Source organism: Grammomys surdaster, unplaced genomic scaffold, assembly GCF_004785775.1.
Source record: "Grammomys surdaster isolate TR1022 unplaced genomic scaffold, NIH_TR_1.0 125752, whole genome shotgun sequence".
Classification (NCBI taxonomy): domain Eukaryota; kingdom Metazoa; phylum Chordata; class Mammalia; order Rodentia; family Muridae; genus Grammomys; species Grammomys surdaster.
The window spans coordinates 1,613,587-1,630,389 of NW_021620584.1; the positions used below are offsets into that span (position 1 = coordinate 1,613,587).

Sequence of the window (16,803 nt, forward strand, 5' to 3'; positions counted from 1 at the left end):
TGTTTTCTCCACTGTTGTACTTCCTTCACTTCATCTAGTGGAGTATTTAGCAGAAAGCAAGTTTGCTGTATCAGAAAAAGTAAAGTGACCAGGCTTTTCTGTTAAAATATTATGTGGGAAGTTTCTGAATTCATGGGAACTGGTATGAGCTGTTATGGCCCTATGGAGAAATAGATCAAAAGGAGACTTCAGCTCAGCAGAGTCCACTCTCTGGTGGGTACAAGCTAGGTATTAACAAGACAGCTAGGCTTGGTCAAATGGAGTAGACGATGCAGTAGAGATGGAAGGCTGATCTTCCACATATACCTCTTAGATGTTGGAGCCTAGAGAATAATAGTGAGACATAGGCAATAAATATACAAATAAAGTAACTCCAACAACATGGCACCTCAAGCTTTGGGGGATAGTAGTGAGAGATATTCAGTGTGGTTTCCCAAAGCACCAGGAGTCATATGTAGAAGATGTTGATAAAAAGCTTCTGAAATCTGCACAGGCTTGTCTTCAGTTGCTGTGTAGTTGATTCCAAAAAATAAATCAATTAAGGCACATGGGGTCTCTCCATTTGCCTTGTTGACATTGGTTCTTGACCAGGTACCTACCCACACCAAATGTGATAGTTTGAATGAGCATGCCCTCCATAGGCTCATATTAGGGTCCCAGTTGGTGGATGTTGGAAGAATTATGAGGTGTGGCCTTGTTGGAGGAGGTGTGCCACTGGGGGTGGGCTTTGAGGTTTTCAAAAGTTCATGATAGGCCTAATCATTCTCTTCTTTGTGACTGTGGATCAGATGTAAGCTCTTGCTCAAGCACCATGCCTACCTGCCTTGCTATCATGCTCCTACCATGATAATCAGGGACTCACCTTCTGAAAGTGTAAACATGGCCCTTAGGTCTACTCTAAATTATTTCTCTTTCTTTCCACTCTCCTTATCACATTACTCCTAGTTACTTATTCTTGGGGTTTCCAAGGAGGAATGAGGTAAGAAAATTGGAGACCTGCCCATGTGCCTTGGCTTTCCTGCTCTTGATGGGAGGGTGAATGTACTCACTGGGTTGATGGAGAGTTTTACCCATTTGAATTTGGCCTTGAGTTCTTGGAGCTGATAACTAATGTGAAGTCTGGCTATAGTTTCTTAGGAACAAATGGAACACATAAGTGAAGGCTTATAACAGCACTCAAGAAAGGCCTTGGCTGAAGTGGCAAGAATATCTGCAGCTTAAACGCTAGAGTGATTGCATCATTTGTGGGGGCTTTGCAAGATAATTTGTTTGCTGCCTTTTCAATTTGCCATTCAGTTTCCATGGTTTCATGGTTGATCAGATACAGAATATTTAAACTCCACAGACAAAGTATTTAAAGTTAAAGGATGAAAATGGCTACAGAATTGTTTTATAACATAGACTGATAGGAAGATGGCTGCCCAGAGATTCAAATGAGTTTGTCTCTAGTTATGGCTTTGTGATTTTCATGCAGTGTTTCTCCTATATGCTTCAGTTTCTCCACTTGTGATGTCACATGAAGTCTAAAGTTATGACTTACATTTCTGGGGTAAAGCTCCAATAATAACAATGGAAGTAACAAGCACACAACTGAGGAGCAGCAACAGAAAGCTCTCATGATAGTTACAGGGGAAGATGTGGTTGCTGTTCTCATCTTAAACAAGGTGTAAAAATGAAGCCCCTGAGCAGTTTAAAGGTTGGTGATGATATATGGACTCTGCAATTTCACATTAAAGCTTATTCCATGTATCTTTCTGGGACAGGGCAGAAAGGAGCACAGACCTGGCTCTATCCAAGTGCACCATGGGCCAAGGCTCTGCTTCCTCATTAATGTTGTCTGAATCTGAGGTATCAATGATGCCACAAAGCTTCCTAAGGGGTCAGTCCATGGTTGAACAAATATGCTTTTTTTCAACTCCAACCCTGCTCTCTTTTACCCTGACTTCAGCCCTAGTGTCTATCCCTTAATCCATGCTTATTTATTCACATAAGAATGGTCTCACTTGATTGCATAGGCTGACCTGAAACTATGTAACTTTTGTTGGCTTCAAAATTGTAGTGATTCTCCTGTATTCCAAGTGTTGGGATTTCAAGCACACACCATTCTCCCTGGATCTCCACATTTTCAGATGCAGAATTTGAAGATCCTAGAAGGAAGGGAAGCTTTTAGCATTATACATGGGCCATTATAGCCAAGATATAAGTAGGATCTTCTCTAAGTCTACGTGCTGATGTACAAATGTTCACCATGAGCTTCCCATACCTGTGGTGAATCTCATTTACTCTGCCCAAACGTATCTTATATTCATAGCCACACAGAGCAGTGCACAGCGATGTCCAGAGATGGTACTGATTGTGCCAGCTGTAAATGGTTGCCAGTGTTATCCCTGTCCATGGCCCTCACTTTTATACAGCCCAGCAGTATTGCAAATATGAGGGAAAGTACAGCCAGATGTATCTGGAAGAATTCAGACCAAGTTGGACCATGAGAGGGGAGAGAGAGAGAGAGAGAGAGAGAGAGAGAGAGAGAGAGAGAGCAGTGAGAGAGAGAGAGAGAGAGAGAGAGAGAGAGAGAGAGAGCAGTAAGAAAACAGAGAGGCCGAGTGAGCCAAGAAAACACATACATGGCAGGAATGACATGTTGATATAGGAGTTAGAAGCTGGGGAAAGGGAATCAAAGCTGAGCCTCTGGCTGGGAAGGTGTAGGGTAGTGGGGAGGATAAGAAGTGTCAAGAGGAGCCACAGGTACTGAGTGAGCCTTGTCTTGGGTTTCTTTGGAATCTGATAGCCCAACCTTTTTGTTGATAAGGGGCAACACAATCTCTTCTGTAATTGCTTCTTAGCTGAAACTGGGGTGTCTTTGTCAGAGGGCCTAGGAATGCTGGAATAATGGTGAGAACTGGGAAGGGAAAGAGGAGGGCAGGCTAGGGACACATGTTTTGGGCTTGTTGCCCAAGTTCTCTGAAACCACCATAGCTAGTGAAGTGTAGGCCTCTTGGAACAGTATGGAATGCAGGTTCCAAAGGAACGCCTGGTGCTGGCTCATTGCAGGCAGTCTTGGAGCCATTTGTAGTCTCCAGTTGATTGAAAATCTTCTGGCACAGATAATGACTAGGGACAGAAGGTAAGATTAAGGCATTTGTGGGTAAATCGTTATCTTGGCTGTACACTCAAAACTTCTAGGCCCATGGTCCTGGTAGGTGAGAAGAGGAGTCCCAAAACTGGGGGAAATGAGGTGCCCATCATCAGGGGTAAGCAGTAGGGGGAAGCCTAGCAGTTGATTGACAGGAACACTTATCTACAGTCCATTTGACCTGTGACAGGTGGATCCATGTCTTACAATGCTCCGAAGCTTACATGAACATTTTAAGTTTATAAAACGAGATAAAAGTCTTAGATATATTAACATTACCACTGTTGTAGAAATTATTTAAATCCCAACCTCGAGTTTCTACCTTGCATTTGGTTATTGAATTCCTGGATAAAACACACACACACACACACACACCCCTTTATATTTACAATAAGCCCTAAACAGCACAATAGCTGGGTAGGTGCCTAGTCTCCAGGTTGTTAGAATGTACTTTCCTATCAATAACTAAAATTATAGAGACTTACTAGCTACCTGGATGGTTACTCTAGGCTCTCATGATCTTGATGGCTTTGTTGGGGGCCAGATCTCATAGGTCTTTCTGCTATCACATAAGATAGCATTACATCTTCACCTACTACACAGGATAGTAGAGGCCTTTGGCTGCCAGACACAGAAGGTCTGAGAGGTTTTCCAATGGCAAAAAGAGCTTGGAAAAACTGACTACTTGGTGAGGCATAGAAGGATGATCAATCCAACAATGCCCACAGTTTAGGCAAGCCCTGGTGGCAAGTGAGGCATGAAGAAGTTCTTTGTCCAGTGGTTAGTGCTACCATAATTCAGGTGGAGTTATCTGTGCCCCATCATCTTCTTTAGAAGACCTTAGGGTTGCCTCTAGGAGCTGACATTTCTGTCTATCAGGAAGCTTTATTTATTATTATTATTATTATTATTATTGTTATTATTATTATTATTGTATGCTTTAAATGCTATATTCAGCAGATCTCTGAACAGTTTGGGAACAAAGCTGGCCTTGAACTCAGAGATCCACCTGACTCTGCCTCCCAAATGCTGTGACTAAAGACATTCATTGCCATTACTATCTGTGAGCCTTAAAATCACTAACTGAAGATCTTTTAGCAGAAAAATAAAACTTTAGACCATATATACAGTCTACAGAGAGACTGTGACCTTACTTTTTTATCCCCTCATAGTGCATCAGCATAGAATATCACAGTTTCTTGCAAAGATTCCATTTGTCCAAATAGCTAAAGCGTAATAAAGTTAGTGAAGACAAACAGGCTAGATACACACCTTCAAGTAAGTTACTGTTAACCTTAGGAATTTATAAACCTTATTTATCAAATATATGTTGTTCCATATTTAAAATTTATAGTATTGAACACAGCAAAGACATTAAGTGGTTAGACACACATGTCTAAGTCAGTTCTGTTAACCTGAGAATACCTTAGGAATTTATAAACCTTAATCAAACATATTTTATCAAATATGTGTTGTTTATGTAAAGATTTTTTTTTGAAGCCTGGTGTTAAACACATTTTGCAAAGATATAAATAGTTAGATGTAAATTGCTAAATCAGTTTTTGTTAATCTGTATAGACTTGTATAACCTTAAAAATTTATCACACAAAAATCTATACTAGTGCTCACTTCGGCAGCACATATACTAAAATTGGAACGATACAGAGAAGATTAGCATGGCCCCTGTGCAAGGATGACACGCAAATTCGTGAAGCATTCCATAGTTTTCAGATGAATGCTGGTACAAGAATTGGTTTTCAGCCTCTCCAAGGTTGTCAACCCTATTTCCTCCCATCTTGGGACCATTATTTGGGTTCTTTTTGCTTTTTTCTGCTGATCCCTGGCCCTCAAATTGGTGGACTAACTCTGTGATACAACAGATAAATAATTTGGTAGCAAAACCTACTCAGATACATTATCATAAGTTAGCTATGGAGGACCACAAGACTCAAGATGAGGTTGTTACTTTATACAGGGTGTTTCAAAAACCCATCTCCACCCAACCTAAAAGGGGGAACTTCTGCCCCTAGACCAAGCAGAGAGGGGCCACCCAGAACCCCCTCTGACAGGCGATCTGAATTCTTGCTTGGGCTGCGAGGCTAAGCACTGCAAGGGAATATAAATAAAAAATAAAAATATCTATCTGGGTTCCCTGAGGGACAAGCCTGACTGCACAGGGGTTGATGTCAAAAGTATCCCCTCTCCAGGAAAAAGACATCGGGATGGGTATGGCCCTCATGCCTCACTGGACAACGACAGGGGGACTGGAGCCATCACAAGGTCCCCTTCAAATACTGGAGGTCAGGCCTCTATCCCCACTTTTGCATGTTTAGAATTGCCACAGCCCTTCTATACTTAGAGAAGGGAGGAGATGTCAGGGGCAGCCCTGCTTACACACTGTAGGCCTAAAATCAGCCATAGGCCTAAAATCAGCAATAGGCCTGTCATACATGTATACTAACACAAAGTCTTGGGTCTCAGTGGAAAAACATTGAAACAGATGGCTATAAGCTAATGTAAACAGGCAGCTTTTGTGGAAATTTACAAGCCTGAGTAGTCATAGACCTTGAAAATAGGTAGCCTTGGCAGACAATACCAACTTAGATAAGGACAAGTGAATCATAGGCAGAGTCATAGTGACTTGTCCCCTGAACCTTCACTCAGCCGATACCCAGTTCTGAAGATATCTGTATTCCCCCTGAACACCCACACTTCAGTGTCATTCCCTTCCCCACATCCTACCTTTCTGTGTTTATAACCCCTGTGTGAATGAATTATGATTTGAGAAAAAATAAATTATAAAAAAAAGAATGAAAAATATCATCAAAAGAAAACAAATCTATACTAATGCACAATATTTTGGAGACTTGCTGCTGCCTCCTTAGTTTAAAAAGGAGGTACAGTGATAAGAACAGGAGGGCTCAGGAGGACCGAGAAATTTTCTAATTGTTGCTATTGTTTGTTCATACCAGATGGTCTTTTGATCCAGGATGGAAGTTATACGGTATGAATTCTTTTTAATCTTAGTAAAGATAGCTGTCAGCCATATAGTTGCTTCCATTCAGATTTGGTAGCCAACCAAGATGGAGGTGAGTCACCTGGTTACTATTTAAACAACAGCTCAATCCAAGATGCATATGTACATATATAATATATATGTAAAAAAGTAAGATTACCTATATATAGATTTTTAAAAAAATTTTTTCAACTTTTTTGTTACTAGTTTTAAACTAACTTTTTGTTACAAATTTATAGATTCTTTAATCACACACAATGATTTACAAATCCTGAGATAAATACAGTTTACACAATAGTCTTAAAAGATTTCTTGAGAGCAGACGGCAGATAAATTGAAGAGTTAAAAGATTTTGAAGAGTGGAAAGTAAACAACAACAACAAAACAACAACCACAAAGAAACAGAGATAAGAGACTTTTGTAAGAACTGAGAAAGTTCAGTTATAAAAGATTTGGAGATCGTTTGTTTGTGCAGTAGCAGATGTTGTTACCAGACGAGAGAATTTGAAAATTGAGTATGCCAGTTATTGGCCATTGATTGATCTGTACTGAGGCCAAGCCCTTTGCAGTGAGGGTTTAAGAAAATCTCTGAGTCTGAGAGGAAAAGAGAAAGAGTCCTACAAGGCCCAGGAGGATTTTAGGAAGCTAGAGGCCCAGGAAGCACAAGAGAACAGTGAGGCTTCCAGGAGGGAGCTGAGAGACAGAACAGACAAAATTGCAGATAAGAATTGCTCCCTGGGGAGAATTCCAGTATCACAGAGGCCCAGAAAGTCATAGAGAAGCCTCCAGACTGTAGCTCTTGGTGGGAGGTGAGGGGAAGCTCCAGAAAGGACTGAGAACAAAGGGAGCAGAGGCAGGAGGGTGAGTGTCATGGTGGTGGTGGTAATTTCATTCTGGGCATTCTCAAGCAGACTGAGAGACTTGTCAGAAAGAAACATCTAAATCACAGAAGAGAGGCATCCCTTCTCAGATGATAGGGGCCCAGTGTGGAAAGATAAAATTTCTGGAACACTGGTGGGTTTTGTAGTAACAGTAGACAAACCAGGCAGTACCAGAGTGACACTTACCCAGTAGAGGAGGTAGAAAGAAAACACCTGAAGGAAGTGGACTGGGAGAGGCCTTTTCAAGAAGGGAAGGCTCCAATTGAGGGAGAGGACTGCCTTAGTAGAGAGAAGCCTAGGTGGTAGGCACCACAGGAGTGAGCTCCAGAAGTCAGACACTTAGTGAGTAGATGAGGAGGGATGAATAAGGTTTGCCTGTTAGTATTCTGTCTAAACTCCACCTCCACAGTTATCTGGTAACAGCCAGTTATGCTCCTCCCCACAGTTACCTGGCAATAGCCAGGTAGGCCTGCCCTCTATAAAAGGGGCTGCTTGCCCCCTCCTCCCTCTCTTGATCTCTTGCGTCTAGCTTCTCTCTGTCCCCTCGCCCCTCCCCCTTCCCTTCCCCCTCTCTCCACATGGTCATGGCCGGCCTGTACTTCTCTCTTCTTCCTCTCTCCCTCTCTTCTTCCTCCATCTTCCTCTATTTCTCTCCCCTACCTTTGCCCTATCTTCTGAATAAATGCCCCCTCTTTGGAACTGTTTGGTCTAGTGTGGTCTCTTCTAAGCTGTGCACTGACATCTAACACTGGTGCATTGGCTGGGAACGAAGACTTCTGGAACCTCTGTGACCATGCAGGACCAACGCCACATGGCCTGCTGCAACTGCACCACCTCCGCCGCCACTGCTATACCATATGGACTCCATCCACTGCTACTTGCTGTCACTGACCGTGTGAATTTCCACTGCTGCTCCAGACCAACTCCATCCACCGCTGCGAGGCTCACAAAACTTCCACCATATGAGCTGTGCCTCTGGGGCCCCCACGTGGTGCTCTGCTACGTGGGCTGGGCAGCCATACAGGCCTACACAGACCTCACGGTTCCACCTTTCCTGATACCAGATTGCATAAGCTCACAAACACACACCGGCATATTGATTGGTAAGGAGCTTCCAATTCTCAGGAGGGACTCTAAATGCCCAGATAGGGCCTGGCCAGCCTTCCCTGGGCTGAGGGGTTGGTTTTTTCACTGCCCCAGTCCACATGACTGGCCTCTAGCTGACCTACGACTTAGGACATTGGCTGTTGGGTGATTTCCCTCCTCAAAAGCAGTTTACAGCCCCCCCCCCCCCAAAGCTCTTGCAGCAGCCTCAAATCCTGGTACCAGGTTGAACTGCTTTCTGGTGATCTCTGGGCCACAGCCGAGGCTCCTAGATATTCTTGTGACAACCTGATTCTAGGCTGCCTGCCTGATTCGTTACTGACTTTTCTTTTGGGATGCCGATATGAATAGCTTGGTAACAGCCCCCCCCTCACCCAATGGGCGCTACATTGTCTTCGACTGCACCCCCCAGACACCCCACTGAGTTGGCGCCTGAAAAACCTCAAATCTCTAAAGTTAACGCCTGATTTGAGGCCTTTCAAATTGATACACCTCTGCAATAAGGTCTGGATTTGGTACCCTCTAGAAAATGGTTTAAAATGGCCACATAATGACATGCTAGACCCAATCATTTTAAAGGGTCTTCACACATACTGCCAGCAGTCTGGTAAAAGGAAAGAGGTTCCCTATATCCAAACATCCATCTACCTTTGCTCTAATACTTCTATGTGTTCTGCCTGTTCCCCACCCCTTTTAGCCATCCCCCACTGATCAGAGTAATCATCTACATAGTCCCAGGAAAGATTTCTTGATCTCAGAGCTAACCCTGTCCTTCCCTGACCCTCGCTCTAGAATTCCTCCCCTTGGGTGAGATGCTTTCCCTCTTCTCTTGAGATAATTTCTTTCATGCAGCTTAGAACCCTAGGCTGGGCCTGGACAGACTGTCCTCTCTCTCTTAGGAGCACAGGCTCCAAGCTCTAGCCCCCAGTGTGTCTTCCCCAGGGGTCAGTCTTTCTCTTTCTTCTCCCCTTCCTCCTCCGTCATTTGTGGCTGACTGCACCCACATAGTTTAGCCGGTTCGCCTGAAGTAGCAGGGGCTGGCATCCCTTCCCCCTTTGCCTCCTCCATCATTTGTGGCTGGCTGGACACACTTAGTTCAGCCAGTTTGCCTGAAAAGCAGTGGTCTGGGATCCTGCTTGCTCCTTTCCCCTCTTTGTGTCTTAGCTCTGCTCTGGGTCTACTCCTTACATTCTGCCAGGGACCCTTGCTGAGACTTGCTTCCCCACGTGCACAACCACCTGTGCAAAGGGCTTGGCTGCCAGGGCATGAGAGGGAGGCTCTATCTCTTTCCCTCTCTGTCCAGGTCTTGTAAAGTGAATGCTAGCTGTTCCTTCCACCACAAACACAGCTAACATGAATGCTGCTGTGATATGGGACACGCTTGCTTTTCCTTGCCCACTGCAGGCTCTAGCAGACTCCAGAGGCACTGGGCAGTGACTTCTGGCCGCTAGTAGGAAGTCCTGCCCTGCTGCCATGGACCTGACCCACAGCTCCTCCTATGCCCTCTGCTGCAGGGCCATAGCACAAACCTGGGTCATGACCTGTGTCCCACAGTCCCAACCCACTAGCTTTCTTATTCTGGTCCTAGCCAAATGTTTCTTTGCTAATACAAAAATGTGCTTTTCTCTGCCTACACAACCCACCAAAGTTACTTAAGACTCTTTCCTATCCTGTCTTAATAAATTTTTACTACTGCTATTAAATTCTATTCAGTTACAACCAATCCTTATGGCTCTCAATCTTGTCAGAAGTCTGCTAATAGTATATTTAAGTTTATGGCTGACAGAATTCTCAAAGCCTCTAACAGTTGACCCAAGATGGTTTCAGAAGACTTGGACACTTGACACCTAGAAGACACAGCCTGGATTGTATGTGATGATATAGTCCCTAACAAACGAAGTGGGCTAAACTGGATGCTCTGAGTCAAATGACTTAGCTAAGTCAAACCAAGGTAAGTCATTTCTCATGTCACGCATATACATTCCACAGAGAAAAAGCACTGCATCTTCTGTACTTGGAAGCCAAACTGACTTCACCCAAGAGACTATGGAGACCATGGGAACTGTTAGTGGATTCTGTCATTTTAAAAATAATATATAACTGGTAGATTATTGTTTTCTCTTTCTCAGACTTCTGACTACATTGACAGCTAAGCTTTCACAGATTATCTGTTACCTCATTACCTAAACTCAGTTGCCATCAATTAAATGCTTCATATTTCTTCTTCTTGCTAGGACACTGTCCTAATATTATCAGAGTTCCTATAAACTTGCCTAACTCTAATAAAACATTCCACTATATGATCCAGCAAAGGTTCATCTTAAAGACTGCTTGTGTTGTTAACTCATGCTGTTATCTCTTTTGTAAACTTATGAGCTACAGGAAACCCATTCAGATCTACCTCTCATGGACCAAATAGATGCCATCTAGATCTTGTCAAGTCCAGGCACATCCAAAACAGCTCTAGAGAAGCAAGCTCTAGATGCTCCATCTCCTGTCACACACACAGCTGCTTCTACTGAGCCTGTTCCTTCTGACCTATCCTCAGATGGCTTGCTCCATAGACCCTGGACAGCAGAAAACAGCCAGCTCTCCTAAGACTGGACAAACATCCTCTATAGCCATTCTTCTAGGTTCCCCCTAAATGCACGTCACCCCCAATGCCAGCAGGAAGTAGCCAGATATTACGATGACCCTATTCCTGCTTTGCTGTCACCTCTTTCTAATTTTTCTTTTTTAATTAAACCAAAACAGGGAATGTTAGTATTCTGTCTAAACTCCACCTCCACAGTTACCTGGCAACAGCCAGGTAGGCCTGGCCCACTATAAAAGGGGCTGCTTGCCCCCTCCTCCCTCTCTTGCTCTCTTGCCTCTAGCTTCTCTCTGTCCCCTCGCCCCTCCCCCTTTCCCTTTCCCCTCTCTCCACGTGGTCATGGCTGGCCTCTACTTCTCTCTTCCTCCCCTCTCCCTCTCTTCTTCCTCCATCTTCTTCTATTTCTCTCCCCCCACCTTTGCCTTATCTCCTGAATAGCCCCCCCCCCCACTTTGGAACCGTTTGATCTAGTGTGGTCTGTTCTAAGCTGGGCACGGACGTCTAACATTGCCCATTGCTTTAATTTCATTAGAGAATTAGAGCAGGTAGAGGGAAGAAGCAGCTGAAGAGGTGGACTTTAGAATTTGGAGTCAGTTTGATGTGAGGCAGAAGCCAGCAGAAAGAAATAATCTGTACATACCTCAGGAAAGTCAAACCTGCAGCTTGGTTTGTTGAGGAAAAGTCCCTTGGAAGGGGGCTCACATATGCCATTCCTGGCTGTCAGCATCAGATGAATAAAAATGAGGACCCTTAGGTATGGTTGAGAAGGTTTAATTACAGATATGAGGGAAAGCACAGTTACAGGAATCTGGAAGGGTCCAGATTAACTAGGCCATGGGGGAAGGGTAATGGGGAGAGGGAGCAAGTGAATAAGAAAGGAAGAGAAGCAAGAGGGCAAAGAGGCCAAGAGAGAGACAAGAGTGGAGGTTAAGAGCATACATGGCTAAAATGAAAGGTTTATATATGAATTAGAAGCTGGAAGAAGGAGAGTGAAGCCCAGCTCCTGGACTAGAAAGGTTTAGGGTAGGGGGTGGGATGAGAAATGCTTGGAGGAGCCACAGATATTGAGTGAATCTTGTCCCAGTTTTCTTTGGCACCTGCCATTCCCTACCTGCCTTCTAAATGGCCATTAGAGGATGAAATAGGCAAACCTTTGACTAGTTGGACACTTGTCTTTCCTCTGACCTGTGTTTTCTAAGGTATAAATGACTCAAGCCCTTGCCAGTCCTTGAAGAAATACAGTGCCTGTTGGTGGTCTCTGCTGAGCCTTGGAGGCTCTGTGTCCCCAGGCTGCTCAGGCTGCTGGAACTGGTTCTGCTCAGCATACTGAGGACTCAGCTGTGCAATCTTAGCTGCTCTTCACAACCCCTTAGTTGGATTGGTACACAAGAATCATCATGCACTGTATATCTGACTAGAGACTTGTGGAGAATACATAGGTATTGTTGACAGATCTTGGAGGGACCCCCACCTTCTCAGGTCAATTGAGAAGTCATTCTCCACTGTCACTCACCTCTCCTGAGGAGCACTCCTTTTCTTTGTCTGAAGACTTGGCACAAACCTATCTAGACTCCACCCATCTCCCAGGCTTACCTACAGTGCTCTTACTAAGTGTACTGGCTGGTTTTGTGTCAATTTCACACAGAGGGAAAGGACCCTCAGTTGAGAAAATGCATCCATGAGCTCCAGCTGTAAGGTATTTTTTCCATTAATGATTAATGGAGGAGGGTCCAGACTATTGTGGATAGGGTCATCCCTGGGCTGATGGTCCTGGGTTCAATAAGAAAGCAGGCTGAGCAAGCCAGGAAAAGCAAGCCAGTAAACAGCACCCTCCATGGTCTCTGCATCAGCACCTGCCTCCAGGACCCTGCACTACTTGAGTCCCTGTCCTAATCTCCATTGGTGATGCACAGCAATGTGGAAGTGTAAGCTGAATAAACCCTTTCCTCTCTGGCTAGTTTTTTGGTCATGGCCCTATCTAAGACACTAAGGAACACTTTTTGGAGGATCCCATCTACCCGCTGCTACACCTGCTACTGCTCAGAGTGTGAGAAGGAAGGAGAGGTCACATGGTCCCACTTGCATTTGAACCTGGCATGTCCTAGGCTCTATATTCAAGATACTATTTCAACATGTCACATGGTGGAGACACAAGCTTCCTAGTATTGCCCAGTGAGTTACCCAGCAAGATCATGCATCCCTGAATGTTCTTGGCACAGCCTTCTCTTCCTTTTAGAAGACTGTCTAGACCATGATCTACCCCTTGCTCCCCACTCTGGGCCAATAGTAGGGTAAATCCAGATGGCCCTTCTGCAAGTCATCCTCAACTGGGTCAGCAATCTTTTGGCAGTTGTCCTTCATTCTGGATTGATATGGCTGTGACAATGATAGACAGACACTTAGAATTAAAACGGAATGATAGGTTTTAGTTGGCAGAGAAGAGAAGCTTATTAAGATGGATGGAAGCCTAGTACAGGCCTTTTATCAGTCTTAGTATAAATTTAAAAACAATTAACTCTTGATTTGTTGGTTAACATTGCAGGGCTTTATAAAGTTACAATGAAAAGAAAATGAACATGGTGTGGATAGTGCTTATTGGCTCAGTAAAGGCAGCATCTATCAGCCTTCTAGTTTGCAGATTAGGTTCTATATATCTCACTTAATACACAGAAGACTCTGAAAAGGAGGAAGTTGGGAAATTGAGGCCTTTCGTGGTTTCAATGTGAAATGTCTCCCACAGGCTCACATGCTTGAGCAGCTGGTATCTAGTGGGTTGCTCTATTTGGTGCTGTGGACAATTTTAGACAAAAAGGGTAGCTGCTGATTGTAGGACCCTAGGGCTGGGACTTATGGGTTATATCTCTACACAGACTGTGGCTTGAGCTCTCTGTTTCCTGAACATTGCTGTGATATAATTGACCATTTCATTTTCTCATTAACACAGCTGTGAGTTTATTCCACTGTACTGCTTTCACCATGGTACCACACTGTATCCTGTCAAATGGAAAGCCAAAATAAATCCTTGCTTCCACTGCTTCTGCCTAGTGTTCTATCACAGAGATGAGGAAAGTGGCTAATCCAAAGCTTACACTCCTTCAAAGACCCTCTAAGCCAGGTGTGTCCAACCAGCAGCCAATCACAGGACTCTGGAGATAGCTACAAATGCACTCAATATTTATATAATGATACATCATAATATAACATATAATATTATCAGAAGGCTAGACACTCTTTCATTAACCCAGTACCCCAAAATATTGTTTGATGAGAAAAATTACTATCAGTTTCATCTTCTAAATAAAGACATAGAGACAAAAAAATTTAAGTTGGCATAGGCAGTAAGCAGGATGTAGAGGACACATTTATTACTCAATAATCTTTGGCCTAAGAAGCTGAGACCTACCCAGAACTCAAGTCCTGGATGCTTGTGTGAGGCTACTTGCTTGACAAATCCATTATATAATCAAAAGATATAAGCTTTGCTCCAAGCTGAGGGCTATTCCTGCAAGCTGAGGGCTATTCCTCCAAGCTGAGGGCTATTCCTGCAAGCTGAGGGCTATTCCTGCAAGCTGAGGGCTATTCCTCCAAGCTGAGGGCCACTGGAGCTACATATGCCCAGAAAGCCTAATTCTTCTAATTTACACCAGGGCATTGTATAAGAGACTGACCCTTGAAGACTTTGTGAGTCTGATTTCAGAGCCTGTACTTTGAGCTCACAAAATGGGAAATAAAGCTATCTTCTCATTTATTCATTTTGGTATGTTTTACTCATTGTATGTAGCAGAGTCCAAAGAACCATGACTTTTGCGCATAAATCAGAGTGGGGCTATAATTTATAAGCCTAACCCCAATGCTACAACAGCCACTAGGTAGGGCATGTCTAAAGTTCTCCTGAAGAGGAACTTTGGAACATTTTTCCTCCTGCATGGGAGAGGCTAATTAACATTCCTTGGTCAGAGGACACTTGTTGTATTAACAGTCAGAGGAGGAAGGGAGAGGCTGATTAACATTCCTTAGACCACATGGAAGGGAACCCACCTGCAGATGGGGAAGGCCCAGAGCACATAGACACCTCCTGCAGGATGGACCAACCCTTGACACCTACAGACAAGGGAAGTCCTTGCCACCTCATTCTCTAAAGACCAATCAGTTTAAAAAGTCACATTGTTCTGCCAATCACATTGTGCCTAATGGCTGCTGCCCCAAGGACTGTATAAAAGCTCATTGAATGAGCAGCATGGGGTCGCCTCTCCTTTTGGGGTGCAGGGTGGCCCCAGCATGCTGGAACATTAAAAATTCCTCTTGCATTTTGCAGCAATCTCTTGTGTCCCTGTGGTTCTCTCAGGGGTCTCCGGTAAACTAAGGCTCTGCTCGCTAAAGTCTTATGCTCCATAGACTTCCCAAAAGCATGATGGTCTTGGGGACAAAGTGTTCAAATAAGCAGTTCATTTATTTTAGGGATCTTAGACTAATCCAGGGTTATGTAGTTGAGAGTATGGACCAAGTCATCAAGAGCCTTTCTACCATTTTCAGGGTGTGACTTACATTCTCAGAGCCACAGGATGGCTGCTGGCCCTCCAAATTTCACATACAAATTTTGTGTAGGAAATATTGGGAAAAAAACAAGTGAACTAATAATTGAGCCACTTAAGTTGGCTTATCTTTATGTGGAACATTTTTTTGGAAGCCCCACTTGCAAAATCTCATTGGCTGTTCTGAGTACTATGGTTGTTCCTAGTACCAGAGGAGTTGGGGAGATAAGTATTTTTTCACCAGACAAAACAGATTTTCAAGTGTGATCCTAAAGCTCATGGGCTCCTAGCCAAATCCATCTTATGCAACAGGGAAGTTCCACGCATACCTGCTTTTATGAGTCAAATGTAAAGCGTTCTAGAAAAGTGCTTTTAAGTGTTTAAATAATATTTAAATCCTTGTCCCGTTACCTGTGTTAGGCTGGGCAGCCAAATTTCTGTTCCCTGTGGCCTCTACAATCATGTATTGATTGGGTCTCATTGGCTTTCCTTCTCTGTATTAGGATTCTCTAGAGTCACAGAACTTATGGAACGAATCTTTTTCCGTATATGTACAAAAGGGCATTTATTAGAATGACTTACAGGCTGCAAACAAGCCAATCCAATAATTGCTAGTTGTGAATGGAAAGTTAAAGAATCTAATAGTTGCTCAGTCCCACAAGGCTGGGTATCTAGCTTGTCTTCTGTATGTGCTGGAATCCTGAAGAAGTAGGCTCCAGTGCCAGTGAAGGAATGAATGTGCTAGCAAGGCCAGGGCAGGCATGCAAAGAACAATGAACCCTTCTTTCTTCCATTGTCCCTTTATAGACTTCTGGCAGAAGGTATGACACATATTAAAAGTATGTTTTCCTGTTTCAATGTTCAGATCACAGTTGTGTGTCTTCCTACTTGAAAGGTCTGGACTAGAAATGGATTCCCACACTTCAAACCAAGCAGGAAATCTCTCAAAGGTGCCCTCTATTTCTGGATTGTAGTTCATTGCAGACACAGTCAAGTTGACAACTAAGAATTGTTGGGCCTTATCCTGGGCCCAGAGGAATGGCTTGAGCCTTACTCGATTTTCGAAACCTGTCCTTATCACTTCTGCTGAGGAGTGACTCAGCATAACCCACATGACCTGGCCGAACACTTGCCTGCCAGGTAACTGCTGACATAGAATAACCTCATAGGCCCCATCAGATCACCCTGTACCCCTAGGCATCTGCTCTTTAAAAGTGAGAGACTGATGCAATAAAGCTAGTTCCTGCTTCAACAAGACTCCTGGCTTGGTGTGGTTCTTCTCGGGCTTCTCAGCCCTGGAGAGTGGGTCTGACCTTCTCTCCTTGCAGCTACCTGCCAGCAAAGAGCTGTCAAAGAATAGCTGGCACATTCTCCCATCCTTGTTTGTTCACAGTCTCCTCCTGCTTCTGGCTTTGCCACCTGCTTCTAGGCTATAGACTCATCCATGTTTGTTGCAATGAAGGCACTGGAGACCCAGACTAGAGAAAGCAAGAGCCCTGTGGGAAGCTATCCTTATCACATCATTGCCATTAACAAGTCTGTGC

General features: G+C 44.0%; 1 non-coding gene across 1 annotated transcript; it reads left to right on the forward strand.

Annotated features, from left to right (window-relative positions):
• The first annotated feature begins 4,754 nt into the window (after window positions 1-4,754).
• LOC114639829 lies at window positions 4,755-4,861 on the forward strand. The gene has a single exon (XR_003714065.1). It is a non-coding gene; the product is annotated as a U6 spliceosomal RNA (small nuclear RNA).
• The last annotated feature ends 11,942 nt before the right edge of the window (window positions 4,862-16,803 follow it).